This window comes from Lepidochelys olivacea (assembly GCF_965140295.1).
Source record: "Lepidochelys olivacea isolate rLepOli2 genome assembly, chromosome: 4".
NCBI classification, from domain to species: Eukaryota; Metazoa; Chordata; order Testudines; family Cheloniidae; genus Lepidochelys; species Lepidochelys olivacea.
In genome coordinates, this window is record NC_140414.1 from 40259471 (window position 1) to 40275673 (window position 16203).

The following is a 16203-nucleotide window of genomic DNA, read 5'->3' on the forward strand; positions in this document are numbered from 1 at the left end:
CTTAAAGAATGCAGTTGGATGCTATTTTTAATTGCCATTTGAGGCTTACATTTGCAATCCTGGGTCCTGTAAAAGGATAAGGACTGGAGTCAAGGACTCAAATATCCTCACCCTAACACCAGAACCTTTCAGAATGCTTTTGAACTCTGTGTTCTTTGACTGTGTTGTAACTGTAGGAGAGTGCTCCACTGGTCCTTTAAGGAAAGGAAAACTTTTTTAATACTTAAAAAAAATAAGGGTTAGCTTTTAGCAGCTGCTGCCTCTTTCTTTGAATTTTCTTAATTGAAATACAGGCAAGCAGAAGCTAATGAATACCACATTACTGGTAAAATTAACATTTGGAAAATAAAAGCCCAGGAATCCCTCCACAGAAATGTTGTGAGGCAAAACTTATAATTCACACTGTTTTACATATAATTATCTCTAGAAAGAAGGGAAAAGGCTTTGCTTGTTTGGAAATATCAACATGTAGAAAGCTTCACCCATAATATTGTATAACTCTTGAATTTTCAATGCTAGGTCCTCTTAGAATTATTGGATCTTCTGCTCTGGAGCATCAAGTAAATATAGCATCAATTGTCAAAACAAATGGGATTTGTAGAGAAAGAGAACCTGTAAAAGTAACAGATCTATTAATGTTATACTTCTCTCTACAGCTTGCACCAAAACTATTAAAAATAGAATTGATTTTGGAAGTGCAGGACATCAATACATTTAAGCTGGTTAGTGCACAGATGCTGCTGGGCATCCCAGCTATAAAGTTGCAGGCAGATGTTGCCATTATAAGGTGGAACCAGACAGAATAGCTATCCATACACCATTTGTTTTCATCCTTTATGTGTTGTCCTCTTACAGTCTGACAGATGTAAATGGTCTCAGCTTCTAATGTGGTAAAACTCCATAGCTCCCATCTTGGAGCATTGTGCCAGATTTACTAATTACAGTGAAATGATAAAAGCATAAGCCTGTTTATTTTGTGGCATGTAGTTGTTGTTTTTTTAATCATAAAATATATGTTAATACACACCCAGTGGCTAGGCTATCACGATTGTGCTCTTTTTTGTACCTGCACAGTAACAAGATTAAATGACTTTCTGATGAAGAGCCAAATTTGTTACCATACTATCTGTGCTCAGACGTTCTTGTGGGCTGTGTGCAAACAGCTGTTCCTTCTCCAAATAGGATACGACACAGGTATCACAGAGCAGGCTGTCATTACACCCAGCATGTGTGCCTTCAGTGATGAAAACAGACAAACAGCTGTTAGATGGATAGAGTGAACATACTCTGTACACACGCTTCCTCAACTCTTCATCACACAATACTTAAAGGATCTTACCCTTTCATAACGGTCCGTAGCCACTAGTTTGGCACAAAACATGATTATATGACCATGGTCATTTGGAGAAATGCATAATTTTATTGAAAGACTTTTCTATGGTGCTCATCTGTAGAATCTGAGCACCTCACAAACATTAATAAATTTATGCTGAGGTAGAGTAGTAGTATTATTCTTACTTCACAGAAGAGGAACTAAGGCACAGGGTTGAAGTAACTTGCCGAAGATCATATGGGAAGTCAGTGGCAGCTTGGAATTGAACCCAAATCTCCTGAGTCCTAGTCCAGTCCAAGAGAATATGATCATGCATATTCTAGGTTCATTCAGGACACAGGTCAGGATTTGGGGACAGCCCCACCCCCTTTTTCAGCTTCCTTCCTGCTGATATCTGAGCAGTGTGTTAATCAATTGGAGCCTGTCCTGAGCTTGCCCATTGAATTCACACTAAGATGTTTTTGTTTGGTCTCCCTTGTACATTAGAATTTATTTATTCTGCTTCTTCTCACATGTCCCTCACCCTTTATCCCCTCCCCAATGACTTGCCAGTGCATTTGACACTTGTTTTATCAATATGGTCTACTAATGGACACTTCTTTGGGAGGCTGACCTGCATAGAAGCCTGATACCTATATGAGCTGGTCTGTCTTCTAACACTTACTTTATCAAGAGTATTTTGAAATGTATAGTTCTTATTGAAGCCCCTACACTCCTTTTACCTCTTTGGATGACATTTGAAGGGGACCGACGGGTTCAGTAACCTTACTTCTGTGCCAGTGTCCCCTCCCCCTCCATTTCATATTTTCTTCAAATACTCAAATATCCATTTCAAACATTTTTAAACTGAGTTAGTATATGCTTGTGTGCAGATCTTCAAAGCATATGAAATTAGAACGGCCAGTTTTATTTGAGGATCACATAGCAAAGGGGACAGGAGAGCTGGCCAGGTAAAGAAGGAGGAATCAGATAACCAAGCTGAGTGGTGTTTCTTAATCTATTTCTGGATGGATGCATATCCAGATTAGCAGACTTCACTGTGGGTCATTTTTTTCTTTTTATGTTAATATGCATACTCAGTGGTCAATTTAAAATTACCTTTATTCTTAAAACAACTATTTTCCAAACCTCGCAAAGATCACATTCCTTATTAAAGACTACTTGTGTGCTGTTTCCTTTAAAGAGAGGATGTGTTTGAGATAACCAGTTACAAAAAACAGTCAAACAGCGTTTGTTTTTTAAAGTGGAAGGCGTATTTTTTTTGTCTTCCATGAACACCCCTTCAAAAATGGCTGAACAGATTATATTCAAACTTCTGAAAGGAAACACACAGGGGTGCTGGAACAATTTGTATAGTGGGGGTGCTGAGAGCCATTGAACCAAACTGTAAACCCAGTATATGATGGAAACCACTTCAAGCCAGGGGGTGCAGCATCACCCTGCGCCCCTAGTTCCAGCACCTGTGTACCCACACCTTTGGACTGCGTACAAGTATGAGAAACTTGGGAGAGAACTGAGCCAACCATCATAATAGGAAGATATAACTGAAAATAGGTTTCTATTGGAATAGCTACTTCAACCTTAACTATAAAGTTTTTACTGGCAGCTATATAATGCCTAGTCCAATAGGCTCCCTTATCTAGCTAATGTCATAGGAGGAGCCTAATGCTAGTCTTCCTACATGTTTAACTTCTATAATTATCTCCAGAATACATACCTGTGTTTGGCTTACACTCGAGTCATTAAAATAGCACAGTGTAGCAATAATCAGTTTTCAGAACATAATTACATTGTGTTAAACGACGTTCTGGACTGCTACAATTTATGATGCAACTTTTTATTGCTATTGTTCAATTATTGGAATTTAATCATAGTTATTTGAAAGACCGTGTATAATATTATATTTTTGTTTGCTTTTGTTTACATTTTTAATGTAAATTCCCGAATACTCCAGTTTTAGAGTAAAACTTTCTCTACTTTTCAACCCTATGGAGAGTTCCCTCAGGTGATGTGGCTGCAGTTGTTTGGGGACAACTTTCCAAGCATTTACGCAAACGGAGAGGAGTTATTCCTGTTGCACTCCTATTTCTCTGACTTTTTAAAAAATTTCTGGTAGGATCAAGTGATTTAATGGTTATTAATTTGTTTTACAAAGTGGTTTGGAAAAATGATGCACAAAGAATTGATACTCCCAGCACCATGGGTGATCCTCTTCACACCTTGCCCTTCACCCCAGCAAGACAGTGTATTAGTCACTATTTGGGATTAATTCCTTCGAAACTTGAAATTAGCATGTTTCTACTTCAAAATTGCCTCCTTTGTTATACCTCTACCAGTGTTTTAGTTCAGTGTTTTGCTCAGGAGTGCTGCGCTGAACAAATTGGCTCTGATCCTACAGTGGATAGCACGTGTGCAGAGATGGTAGCAACTTACATGGAACTTGAAGCAAGAAGCACAGCTTGAAAGAGGGAAGAGTTTGGAGGAGGCAGAAAGAAGTTAATCTGTATGCACACAACTTCAGTGCTAGCCATAGCTGTTGCATCTTTGTAAATAGTTCTCTGAATAAGGAACCAGTTTAGTTTAGAAACATGGAGTCCTTTCATGTTATTACCCAACATATGGTACATGAAACATGATGTCAATGGTCAGACTAGTGAGACCCACAGCAAGCAAGAGACAAAAAACCTTGCACAAGCATGGAAGCAGTGGAAGCAAGAATTGAGTCTGTAAACAGAGCTGAACATGGAGGGTAACAATGAAAAAAAATGAAGCCTTTTACTAGATCATTGGTGGAGAGAGAGTGAAACATTGTTGCCAGGATTAATGCCCAAAACACTAGAAGAGCTGATTAAAATGTTTGAGAAGTGTGAACCCTCGACAGAATGAGACTGGGTTTTTACCCAAAACCAAAAAGCAGAAGAGGGAATGGATATTTATATGACAGAGTTGAGATTTCTGGCATCCATATGTAACTTTGGAGCTGTAAAAGGTTCCCTAATTTCTGATAGGGTGATTTGATTCCATCTTACAGGAGAGAATGTTAAGAGAAAGATAAGTAACACATTTCACACCTGGGGCATGGTTAAGATGAACCAGGCAGTATATCTACGGACCAAGCATGAATGTCCAGTTGAGAGCGTATATAGAAAAATGCAAGATGTGCAAGAAGCATACTGATCAACGATGGAAGGAGACTTTGCAGCCTCAGGAAATCCCAACTTCACCGTAGGAAAAGGTCAGAACAGACCTGTTCTCTTTCATTGACAGGAGCTGGATGATCACAGTAGATTACTACTTCAGTTTCTGAGCAGTGAACTATATTGAGGACACACGGACAAGAACAGTGATCAAGAAACTAAAGGCATATTTTGCAATGTATGGCATATATGACACGCTGTTCTCAGACAATGGCCACAGTATACTGTGGCAGAAGACAAAAAATTCAGCACCAAATGGCAATTTAAGTGCAATACATCTTCCCCCTCAACCCACAAAACACCAAAAAGGCAGAGTTGGCAGTAAAGACAGCCAAGATACTGATGGGAAAGGTAAAACAGATAGGCAGGAATCCCTACCTGTCAATGTTAGATCATCATAATACACCGATTCAGGGATCAGTGGGACTGATGGGCCAGAGAATGAAGACTCTACCCCACCTGAGAAGCAGTGTTCTGTAGCTTAGTGATGCAATGATGGATGATACACAGAAACAGTTAGGAGAATGTCATTCTATTGGGATCCAGAGAGTGGACGGGCGGAAGCCCACTCACTGCTAAAGGATCCCCTCCTCAGCCTAAAAGGAGGATCCACAGGACCTGGAAACCAAGTAATTCTGGGGGACAACTAATGAAATAACAAGAGAATGTCATGTTAGGTAGGCAGTCTGCTACAGCAAAGGATCCGAGGACTTGAGACCATTATGCACAGATGAGCAGGTTACCATCAAACAACCACATAAAGCAATGGCCAAAGGCAACAAAGAGGTGAAGAGTTTTCTTTCCCCAGCGGTCCCAGGCAATGCCTCCTGTTCTCTGAGACTGATACTAGGGTGGCATTGTGCTCCTTCATGGCCTCTACTCACGCTTGCCCTGGAGTGCAACAACCTACCATAAACTGCTATGCATTGTGCATGGACTTGCAGGAACAAGGTCTGAATCATAAAAGTTAAACAAAGTGCAGATAAGCAACCAAAGAACAGGGCCATGCAAACCAAACAAACTTAGAGATAGGCTCAGGCCAGAAAGTTTCAGATCTGCACTAAGTCATGATCTGAATTTTTCCAAAAGGGATGTTTAGATTCACGATTATTTCTTCAAATAAATAATGAATGAATAATTTCCCATAGACATTTCTAAGTATGTCACTGCATCTTTATTAACACTATACTTTTTTTAAAACACTGAAGAGTTTTTAAGAATTACATGCACATTTCATTAATAGGGAATTTATGACTACAAGATTGCAGTTATGGTTTGTGCTAATGCTTTATTCACCCTTTTGACCCAAATCCCTTTACTATACTCTGCCCCAATATTATTTTTCATAAGTCAGGAAACATTTTCCATATGTTTTGCAGTGTTATCCAAAGGGAGTTTGCAGCTGTACTATTCATACTTTATCATGTTCATACTGACTGAAGTGCAGACCACTCCTAATGACAGTACCCATCTGAAAGATCATAACAATGCATTTTTGGCACATTATTGTTCTACTTTTGTGTCAAGCCTCCCCCACAGAACAAAATTGTTTCACAGTTTTTATTAAAATTTACTATAAATGAACAGCTGAAAAAATAAACAGAAAAGTCTGTGTGTATCTTATTTACTGTCATCACAAAAAGAATATCTGTCCTGGAACATTATAACATAACCTAACAGCCAAAACTAACTTACAGAAATAAGCAGAGACATTAGAAAGGTTGAAGGCCACAGAAGTTCATTAGTTGCAGTAAGCTTAAAAGGCAACATTGTGGGTGGGGGAGTCAAAAAGAAAGTGGTTATGAAGCTAGGTCGGAGCAGGAGGGACTGCAAAGGGAGGAATAAAATAGGAATAGAAACTTCATAAGGCACAAAGGAAAAAATGTACAGTTGTCTCAGCTGAAATTCTTTGCATAGAAATCCTATTGTTGTGCAAAACAATATCTTGTATCGAAATATACTATAATAAACAGACCCAAACCTGTTAAGAGATTATTTTGGCAGGTTGTGGCTTTATGCTACTTAATTGTAACAATATCTAAGCCCTGATTTGCAAGTCATTTTGCATGAAGGGAAGTCTCTGTTCATGCAGTGTAGCTTGCATGATCAAGGCCTGTGTCTGGATTAAAAAATATTAACATTTTTTTCCCCGCTATACAGTGAGCCAAATTCAGACCTGATGAAAGTAGATACATCTCCACTAACTTCAATGAATTTGTGCATGCTTATACCAGATCTGAGCATGACCTATTATTTTGTATTTTTCAAGGGAAGGCATTTCTAAGAGTAAATGGACGTAGATATATCCAAATAGTTCAGTTGTTTCAGTAAATCCCACTAAACTCTATAGCTGCAGATACAGTATAAACTCTCTGTGCGTCTGCTAATGAAATGCCTGGCAGAGCCAAAAAGGGCAAAGAAAAAAATAGAAATCACAGCTGCACTATCAACTTGAATAGTAGAGCTAGGAACCAGAGTATTATAAAAGATGAGCAACAGGTCAGAAATAACACATTATGAAGGCAAAAGCAAGGAAAGCAACACTTGCCAAAGCAATGAGGAAGAAGGGGAAAGAAATTACCTGGGGCAATACACTGAAACATTGAGATGAATGAGTTAAAGCAACAAAATTAAAATGATGGGGGGGGGGAAATGTGTGGAATTTGCACACAGTCTATAACTTTTAAATCCTCTGAGCTTCAAGCTGAGAACATTTCCCTTAAAATCTCACATTAAGGGCCATATTTGCTAGAACAAGCTGCTAAAATGTGTTTGCAAAATTACAGACATATATACAGACCTAAATTCCACATGCAAATGAGTCCTTTTTTGAATGTGCAAGAACAATTTGCTTCTCAGTTACCTAATTTGGAATGAAAATACCAATTTATTCATGCATTGCTCTCTTTGCATGGGACTATTGTGCAAACTGAGTTTAGGGGTGGATGAGCAGCACAAAACACAACTCCACACTTCACCACACATTGAGGCTCAGCAAGGAGACTGTGGGTGGAGCAAAAGCACAAGACCTGTGAATACCTCGTTCGTTCCGGAAAGGATCTCTATGCTGGCCTAACATGGACAGGGACACATGGCTGCAATGGGATGGGCCAAAGGCAGCCTGAGTGAAAGGGCATGGGAAGAGCAGCCCCCAAATTGTGAGGAAGGGGTAGCACTGCAGTCCTGGACTCAGGTCACAGTTTGTGGGGGTGACTTCTCTTCCATAATGCTCCCCACACTCCATTTGTATAGAGCTCAGTTACTCAGCTTTATATGAGTGGATTGTATTTCATGCAAGTCAGTGAGGTCTGGGCAAATGAAGATGGGTAATATTGGTACATAGCCTACATTAGTACTTATTAAATTCAAGCAAACAGGTTTCCCACGTCTCCTGGCTTCCTGATCTTGACTATGGGCCCTTGGTGAAGGAATACTCTACAATAGTGGTTCTCAACAGGCATATACATATGGGGGTACACAATGGTCTTCCAGTGGGTACATCAACTCATCTAGATATTTGCCTAGTTTTACAACAGGCTACATAAAAAGCACTAGCAAGTCAGTACAAACTAAAATGTCATACAATGACTCGTTTATACTGCTCTATATACTATACACTGAAATGCAAGTACAATAGCGTATACTCCAATTGATTTATTTTAGAATTATATGGTAAAAATGAGAAAGTCAGCAATTTTTCAGTAATAGTGGGCTGTGATACGTTTGTATCTTTGTCTGATTTTGTAAGCACATAGTTTTAAAGTGAGGTAAAACTTTGGGTACACAAGACAAATCAGACAGCTGAAAGGGGTACAATCCTCTGGAAAGGTTGAGAATCACTGCCCTACAACATAGGTATCGGGTGTTGGGGAACACAACAAAGGGCAATGAGCCTGGTGGATAATGCTCAGTACAGCTTTTCTGCTCCCTGAACATTTCTTCTTGTCCCTCCAGCTGGATTGGGTTAACTACTGGAATAGAAACTGCGTTTATCCCTTTGCATTACAAGTCCATGTTCTGCCTTCATTTAAAGAGTTTGTGTGTTGAGTGAGTCATAGGGCTGACTCTCTGGTGCAATGGATAATTATTTAGACATCATCAGTATCTTAAAATATGTGATTAGATCGTTAAGAACGGTAACACAAGATTGCTCACAGGAATCTCATTGGTCAGATTGGGGACTGGAAAACTTATCTTCCTTTAGGAAATAGTTGGGACCTTTGGGTGCAGTGGGAATGGTGTCACCACCTTTACTTCAATGAACAGGAATCATCATGAGTTGGCAATATCCCAGGTAATCAATATTCTGTGACTACATGGCATCCCTGGGAATTGGTAGATCTTGGTCCTTCCTGTCTTCTATGCTTTTAAGTACTAAATCTAGTGTCAGCTGCTTAAATACAGTATTTGCATAAAGAGTTGCAATAGACTTCTGTAAACACATATGCCAGAACAAATGAAATCAGAACACTTTCTTTAATTTACATAATTTGCAACCACAATGGAATGAATTTCTGTGTAGACAGCAGATATTTTATTTTTCCCTCCAAAATATATAAAAAGAGTGACTATAAACTTTGCATCTCCCAAGACACGTTTGTTGAGAGCAAAAATGATGGCTGAATGGGTTCAACTTTGGAACATCATCATATCTTTGTGTAAGAAAGATAAAGAAATCCTTGTGGCTTGCTCAGGCATCCAGTTAAGAACAGACATCAGGTATGCACCCTGTATTCAACTTTGCAGTATTTGTGGAGGAAGGTGGTACCAGGTTGTCCAGTAAAGAATTGGGATGGCAGTATCAGCCAGAGTCTGCAGGATTAGTTGCACTGATAGATCATTTCAAGATGGTCCTAATTGTTCATCCTTTGCAGTCCCTATTCCATTTGAAGAAGGGCAGAAATTTCCAGAGAGCCATCTTCCTTTAACCAAGAAGAGTTCTGGATTGCATGCAATAAACTGAAGTTTGGGAATGCACCATGGTTTGTAACACCTAAATTGCTGAAGACAGGTGAGAATATTGTTGTATGGTGGCTGTATAGGTCTTCCAGACCATCTGGTGTACTAATATCATCCCCTGTGATTGGAAGAAGGGGATTATTTGGCCTCTGTTCAAAAAAGGGCAGTAAGACTGAATGTAGCAACTACAGAAGTATTATACTTCTGCTGGTCCCAGGAAACGGCTTCACTTCCCTGTTAATGTCTCAAATCAATGATGCACTTCATGGAAAAAGCCAGGATATTCAGTGCATTTTTATGGCTCGTCTAGAAGGGCACAATAAAGAAAATTACTCTGAATTGACTAACAGTGTGAATTTAAAGTGGATTTGTTAAACTGCATTAAACCCCTATGTGAACGTTCTTATTCAGTATTCAAATGGCCTTAATTTGGTTTAGTTTAATTTATTTCCAAAGTGAATTAAGCTAAACTGAATTAAGGCTACTTTTCCCCCATAGTTAGTTAAACCACATAAACTCCTGACTTTAAATTCATACCTTTAATCAATCCTGTAGAAAAGTTCTTAGACGTTGGCCTGGTCTATACTAAAAATTTAGGTCAAACCAACTATGTTGCTCAGGGGTGTAAAAATCTACTGAGTGAAGTCGTTGAGACAACCTGACCCTTGATATAGACAATGCTAGGTCAACAGAAGAATGTTTCTATTGATCTAACTACTGTTCTCAGGTCCGTGGATTACCTACACTGACAGAAGAATCCCTCCCATCTTCGTAGGTAACATCTATACTGAAGCACTACAGCCACTGTAGAGTTTCAGATGTAGACAAGATTCAACTGTTGACCAGATTTTTACCCTGAGACATCTTTTTGAGAAGAAGGGTTAATTTTAATAAGCTGTGTGCAATACTTTGTATAGATTTCCGTTAGACCTTTGACTCAGTGCATCAAGCAAGCTTGTGGGATCTAATGAGACAGTTTGGAATCCCTGGGAAGATAATGTCATTGATAGAAAAGCTCTATAATGGAATGGAAAGCTGCATTCAAGTTAATGGCAGATGCCACAGAATGGTTTCCTATCTCCACAGGAGTTTGGCAAGTCTGTTATCAGGGCTGGGAAGTGGAAAGCTACACCAAGTGGTTGGAGCCAGAGTCCACAGTCAGGTATCATCTGGGTCAGGATACCAGGAGGTCAGAATCCGAAGACAGACTGGAGATCAGAACCACAAGTCAGAGGTCCAGAGCCGAGCCAAGCCAGGTCAGGATCCTGGGAAGTAAAGCTGGGGGAGTGGGAAGCACAAGGCACACAGTCCAGAGGTGGATCCTAGTTGTTCAGACAGCTTCCTGTTCCGGTTGTTGGCTTAAGTAGGGCCAGTGGGCCAATCATCTACTCTGGGCCTCTGACAATAATACATTGGGGTGGAGCCTCAAACTTGGACTAGGCTTCATCGGTCCTGGATCAGCAGTTGTCAGCAGACAGTCAAATGGATGATTGCAGCATGGCTGCTCCTGTAACCCCTGTCGACTCAGGTTTGAGGCCTATGGGTCATGACGACTGTGTTCTGTCAAAATCAATCAGCAATGGTTGATGGATAGGCTTGAGGAGGCAACTGTTGGTGGTGCCGAGTTTCAAGATCTTGAATATGCCAATGACATTGGCTCAGTTTGGTGAATCAATGCAGCTGATGACTGGTCTGGTTGGGCAAGAAGCAACACACATTGGTCTGGTTATTAATCTAGATAAAACAAAGTCCCTGACTGTTCCCATCAAACAGCTTCCAGCTACAGATTACAGCCAGCTCAGTATTAGCCTGTCTGGATGGGACAGTGAGCAGGTGGCAGCTGTCAAATATTTGAACAGTGTCATAGACCGTGCTGGAGGATGCTCGAAAGATGCAGATGCTTGCATAGCAGCAGCTGCTCCCATGTTTTGGGCCTTTCAGTGGCCTCTGTGGGAATGTTATGATATCAAGCTTGTTATGAAGCTGTAGATCTACAGAATCACAGTGCTATCAGCTCAGCTGTATGGCAGTGAAACAAAGGCACTCGGGAAGCCTGAAGAACCCTGAACTGACCTTTTCATTCTCGTCATCTCCATGTGGCATAGCAAGATCAGAAATGAGGATATTCCAAACCAAACCCATCAACTGCTTCCATCCACACTGGTTCAGTTTTGGCTGTTTTCTTGGTATGGACATATTATCAGAATAGAGAACCAATGAATTCCAAAGCATATGTACCATGAAATGCTGCTACATGGCCGGCAATCACATGGGCAACAAAAGTTTTGGTGGTACAACAAGATTGCTAGTGATGGATAAAAACTTAATATACAATCACACTACCTTAAGCAGCATGCCAGAGATCAAACTGGGTAGCACTCTACTTGTAAGGAGACCATGTCCCTTTGGGATTTGCCATGATGAAGATTATCGCAAACTTTAAAAACTTTAAAAAACAGCATTCAACATTATCTTCTCCCTAACCATGGGAAAACAAGTGAGGAGGAAAAATTATGTTAAAAAAGACTGTCCCAGTAAGGTGGGGATTAATGGGGAAAGTGAAGAAGCAGGGAGCACTGCTTAATTGTATGGAATCCAGGGATCAAAGGTAATTTTGATGCTCGTAGCCTCTATGTGGTGTGTCTATCCCTTCACTTCTTCCAGAGCTGCACTCCTGGCAGCACAGCTGGCTAGGCACTGTTGTAATCATTGGTCTGCTGCAGAACACCACAGTGCTTTTCCCACATACAGCAACGAGGGAGGCAAAAGCTGTGAACTGGCAGTTAAAGCTACTTATATTTGCATTGACTCCCATTAGTTTTTCAGCATTTTAAACACCAGTTTTCAAAGGGAACCTATGGGAATTGCTTCCTTACTCTACACCCCTTTGTCCAGACATATACTTAAAACTCTGTGTAACCTTAAATATTCAGTGGAGCAGCAGATAGTACTTGTTTTAGAGAAGGTAGCAGCTTTGGTCTTTTCTGTACACTCTATATTTATTCTCTGTCCCATTTTCATGCAGCTAGTGCCGATTGTTCCCCTCTACACCATACAACTGAGGCTGTCATTTGGTCCTCTGTATGTATGATATACTGTACAATGTTGCTGATTGATTTTTCCAGTCTACAGTGCTCTACTAGTGGTTTTTGTGAACTGTCTTTCCTTGTCTCCATTATTTTCAGTAACAAAGATCTAATTTTGAAAAGCATTCATTGTTTTTGTATGGTTAAGTCCCCAAGACTTGTAGTTGCTTAACCAGATCCCCACACATTCTGAGGTCTTTTTCCATTCTTTTCTGATGTTATCACAACCTTTCAAAAATTTTTTCTCTGTCTTTCTCATATGATGTTTTTGTATATGATTAAGCTCAGAAGAATTAGGTTTTTATCGGTAAACTTCAATTTCACTGTACACACACACAAACATATTAAAAATATTTCCATCGATGATAATCAAAATTTATAGATAGGTAAAGTAAGAAAAATGCTCCTTGAGAACTTACTAGATATCGATTGTAAGGATATTTACCTTATATATTTTCACATATGAAGCTGGCAATTGTGTTTTGATGGGTATAACCTTTTGAATCTCAGTGTCTAGTGTCATTAAATAATGGTCTAACCACCCTATAATCGGATGCCCCCATAATTTTCCCAAACTGTGAAAATTTGAATCAATAAACATTTTTAAGCAATGCTTAAAACTCACGATTTTGCACAGCTGTGGAATCTTAAATTGGTAAAAATTGAAAAACAAGCTTAAAAATAAAAATCAACATTGTCTGTTGAGATGATTAAAAATAAGAATTCTGCCAAGCCTGTACATGATCTATATACTATCCCTATGGTACAACTTCCACCTCTCCTTAAGGTGGCGTTATTAAGCACCCGAGGTGGTGTTACAGCTACGCAGCTGCATCAGTGCAGCTGCACCCCGGTAAATGTGTACTATGGCCCTGCCCCGAATATCATTAGAACCCTCTTAGGAAGTGCAGAGATAGTGTACTGACCCGCCTGGGCAGCCAGGCTGGGTGAGTCTCTTTAAAGATAAAAGGTTGAGAGGTTGTGTGATTAGGCGAGAACTAAAAGAAAGGACAGGTTATCTTGCTAAATCCATTTCTGCCTTACGTTTTTGTTGCTCTATTTAAATTAAAGTCAAGTGCCAGCCAAGAACAGTGAGTGTTTGGACTGTGTGTATGTGTGCGCGCAACGGAGGTGTGTGGGAAGGGGGCAAAATGTGAAGGAGTAGCTTGGGGATTTTGCCCCTTCACAGCACCCACTACCAGAGCCATAAAAGACCCTGTTTTTCAGGGGTGGTGATTTAACAAGATATTGAAAAAGCCTTTTCTCTTCATCTGAATCACAGACACTGCAATTTTCGAAGTCTACAGATCTTTTAGATTCTGCTTTCAAAAAAGCTGAGCTTCGTCATATTCATAAAACACTTTTTTCCCCCATCAGTAATAAGATGAGGCTTAGTGGGGATCAGAACCGTAGTAGGAATTCCCAGTGAAACAAACTCAGATTTCAGTGTCTTTTTTTTTTTTTTTTTCCTGAGACTTGGTTGCTCAGACTATATCAGAAAAAATGTGTATACTTCCCCTCCGGAAAGACATCATGGTGTTTGCAAACCGGGGACATACTGTAAGATGGTCTTTTTCTTTAACCAAGTGACATATAAACATATTTATTTCATGATCTCGGTTAAGTTACTGAATTCAAATAGAACAACATATAGTCTGCTTGAGCTAAATTTCTTTAATATCTTGCAATGCTGTGATTAAATGTGACTCTTTGCCATTGTACTGGTTAAAAAGGAATCTGCTTTGGGGCTTATTGAACCTGTAAGAATGAGAATTTTTTTTTGTCTCTTTGAAAGGGCATGTGTATTATTATTATACAACTTTACGCTGGCAGAGAAAACAGTGTATTTGCTTATTCTCTGTCACTGGTGAGGCACAGGGTAAAAAGGCTGGCAGAACTTGAGTGGTTTCTGCCCACAGGTCAGCTTCATGTACACCCAGCTTCAAAATCTGAAGAATGCTCAGTCAACAAATGAATTATTCCAGCCCTAAAATGGAATGAGTAAGCAATGAGCTAGTTCTGCCTGTTTCTCTGCCTTGTGTTCTCATCCAAAAAAGATGGGGGATAAAGAATGAGTGGCCTTGAAAGTACATTGAGGACTGGACCTTTTGGAAGACAACTGCGAGAGAATTAGTAGGGTATGAGCAGGACTGGCTGGGAAGATCAGGACAATCTGCTTTGTTACTATACTAAGCCCTCTATTTCAGAAGCCCTAACTCCTCTGCACCAAATATTTGTTTCCTTGAGTTTGCATATTCTCCGAATCTACCACTAGTGCACAAGACTATGGGTATGTTGTTATACCTACGAACCTAGTGAAAGATTCCACTGATGCTTCATTTACAGTGTTTTTTGAAAAATTCAGGTAAGAAACGGGACACTGAGAAATTAGGCTGATGCTGAGATATCCTTGAAAATGATTCTTAGAGGCACAGCACTTTGGCGAATGATGTAATTAGAGACAACCACCACCATGATTTCTAAAGCTACATTCGTGTTCATTAAGCTCACCAAAACGTGCTCATCTGTTTTATCAACATTTTTCCAAACATTTTCACTTCCATTTTAAAATTATGAAGAACTACAGGTATTAATTCATATAATCAAATTACAGGTGCTTAGAAGAGGTATTTAAACAATTGAAGATTTTTTTGACATGGTTGGTAAAAATATTTTTATGTATGATGAGTTTTTGTAGAAGCTATTATTTTAAGGGTGTTCTGCTTTGTAGCAATTTAAGTCATTACTTTCTGTACACAATGTGTTCTACCTTCTTAATTAGAGGTTTTGCTTGTGCTATAAGGACATATGCCATTGTGGGGATGTGAGTTGCTGTTCCATCCCAGAAGCAACCCACATAAATTCTCTGTAGCTGAGAGAATTTCCTGCCTATTAGCCCACCTGCTCAAAGGAAAGTAGTGATTGGCTGTGGGGCTGTATCAGCAGCTGTATTTCTACAAAAAGTGAAAGATTTCCACATAGCATCATAGATATATGTTGGGCTGCAGGGATAATCACGTTATTATATAAGAGCTCTTCCTACATAACAAACTAGTGATTCCTTTAAGAATAGAAAACATTTTACAGCACCATGACTGTGCCATAGAAGGGGGTATTTATTGCTATTCAAGTTCAGCCCCTAAAAATGCAGCATTGGGATTGTCTTCTGAATGTTTTAAAATGGGTAATGGGTCATACAAACTGTTTTTGGTTGCAAAGTCTGAGTCTAGTATGAAAATGACTATTTGTTTGACAGGGTCTTTGAGGAAGTCTGAGGGTATGCTCCTTGGAGGGGCTAAGGGCTGTTGTGCTGCTTTGAATTTTTGGCTGGCTGAGTTAATCTAATATTTGTATATAATTATGTTTTTTGCTGGGTGGTCATTATTTGAGATTGGTAGTTTAATTAATTGGTAGGTCCTCTAGAGCTTTCTGTATGAAGGTTTTTTATTCTTTATATCTTAAAAAAATAGAATTTTTTGCAGGGAACTGCTGTATGTAACTAAACTTATTTTTGTTGATTTCTGCTGAAGAAGCACTTTTGTAAAACTATACCTATCTCTGTGACAAATTTAAATATTAATAAACAAAGTTTTCAACTGCTCACCCACCAACAGCCCCCCAAACTCTC